The sequence below is a fragment of the Lipotes vexillifer genome, unplaced genomic scaffold, assembly GCF_000442215.2.
Source record: "Lipotes vexillifer unplaced genomic scaffold, Lipotes_vexillifer_v1.1 scaffold496, whole genome shotgun sequence".
In the NCBI taxonomy this organism is placed as follows: domain Eukaryota; kingdom Metazoa; phylum Chordata; class Mammalia; order Artiodactyla; family Lipotidae; genus Lipotes; species Lipotes vexillifer.
In genome coordinates, this window is record NW_006786690.1 from 1,751,516 (window position 1) to 1,753,698 (window position 2,183).

Genomic DNA, 2,183 nt, shown 5'->3' on the forward strand with positions numbered 1-2,183 from the left:
CTGTCTCCTCACAGCAGCCAGAGGATCTGTTAAAATGTAAACCCCATCTCCCCTTGGCTGTAACTCTGTATTAGCCATGTCTTTTTAGTTTCTGTGTTTTGATGTTTGGCACCAGGGCCTTGCTGACCCTGGAGGGACTGCCCCTCCCAGGGTAGCCAATTCCTATAGATAGTAAACAACTCATCCTTGAGCTTGCCTTTCAAATGCAAACTACCCAATCCAGAGCTTACACCCCATCACCTCCTCTACTGGGCTCTCACACTCAGGGCCACTACTCCCCTGACTTATGCATCACAGGGTCAGGTACCAGGCAACTGGAGACAGCCTCATGCCCAGAGCCCACTGAAATTATTCATCCAGCCAATTCTAAGACTGCTTGCGGCCTCACGCACTCCTCCCATGGAAACCACAATCAAGACCCTTGCCTGTGTTTTCCCCTCCCTCCCTCTGCCTCCTGACCAACCCTGGTGCTTCCCCATGTGCCCCCCCTCACCGCCCCGCCCCAGTGGCATGGTGAGCCGCCTCCTCTTGGGTTCTGTGAGTATAATGAACTGTCTTTCCAATGGCAGTTGTCTCCTGGTCTGTTGGTCTCACTGTACCTAAATAATAATAAAACCTATATTTTGAAACAAACTCCCCCAGTGGCTTCCATCACACAAGAACAAAATCCAGGCTTCTTTCCACAGCTTAGAAGGCCCTCCAGGATCTGGGCCCTGCCTGCTCTCAAGACATTGTCTCCTGCCCCCCTCCCCAGACACTGTGCTCCAGACCCAGCAAAGCCATTTCCACCTTAGGACCTTTCACCTGGCTGTCCCCTCTGCCTGGAACTTTCTTCTCTCAGAGCTCATCATGGGTGGCTCCTTATCGACATGCAGGGCTCAGTTTACATGTCACCTCCTCAGGGAGGCCTTCTCTGAGCACTCACCATCAAGGAATAGTGATAGCTAGCACTTCTTGGGTGTTTTCTATGTGCCAGGCACCATTTTATGTCCTTTTCATGTATTCACTCTTTGAATCCTCACAACAACCCTATAAGGTAGGTATTATTATTATTTCCATTTTGCAAGTGAGGAAACTGAGGCTCAGAGAGTTCAGGGACATGACCAAAGTCTCACAGCTAACAGGCAGGAGAGCTGGGATTCAAATCCAGCAGCCCATTTCCAGAGCCTATACTCTGAACCACTGCATCTTATCTCCTGGTGCAGAGTAAGTTTACAATAACTATTATTATTACTATTGTTTTGAATAGAGGCCAGGTTTTACCCACTTGTGTTCTTTAATCAAATTTGAATTCCTTTGGGCGAGCCAATCACTGTCCAGTTTGCCACAGTCCCTCCTGCTCCCTACTGTCGTATACCAATTTACCTGATTTGCTTGGACCCTGAAGGCATTCATGTTTGCAGCCTCCGCTCTGGATGCCTCTTATTCGCTCATTCTTTTAACCAACACCCACTGTGGCAGGTGCTGTGCTAGGCCCACAGAGATGAATAAGATGGCATCCATGCCCTCAAGGAGCCATGGTCCTGTTCAGAGGAGACAGGCACACAGGTCACTTCACTGCATTGTTATGTGTGCTGCTACGGGGACACCAGTGAGTGTTAGGGAAGCACAGGGGGATTCAGCCAGGAAGGATTTCCCAAAGAAAGTGACATCTCTGCTGTGTTTGAAAGATTGGACAGAGAGCAGACCAGAAAGATGCAGTATAAGCAAAATGGAAAAAGCACAAACAAATGCATGGAGGTGGCTGAGTGCATGGCTGTCTAGGGACGAGCTTGTCACTTTGGATGAGAAGGAGGAGTGAATCTGACAGGCTGAAGGAAGTTGGTCCAGACCTTGAAGGTCTTCTGCACTTCTGGAAGGACTGCAGCTTTTGTTGTGGAGCCTGACAGCAGTCCGAGGAGGATTTTAAGCAGGGAATGACATGGCATTGTTGATAAGGGTTCCACCCCACCCCACCACCATTTTCCCCAACCTTCCTTGAGAACTTGGTACCCACCTAGCCAGTTCGTGTTCTGCAGGCTGGTGGGCCTTTACCAGGCATTTGATGGGCTTGTTGATAACAAGACTGAGGGCCTAGAAGGGAAGATTAAGAGTGGAAATTCAGGCCTCCCTTGGCTTCTTGGTGTCCCAGAACTGGCCTAGCCTCCGAGAATCTTTTTTTTTTTTTTTTTTTTTTTTGGTTT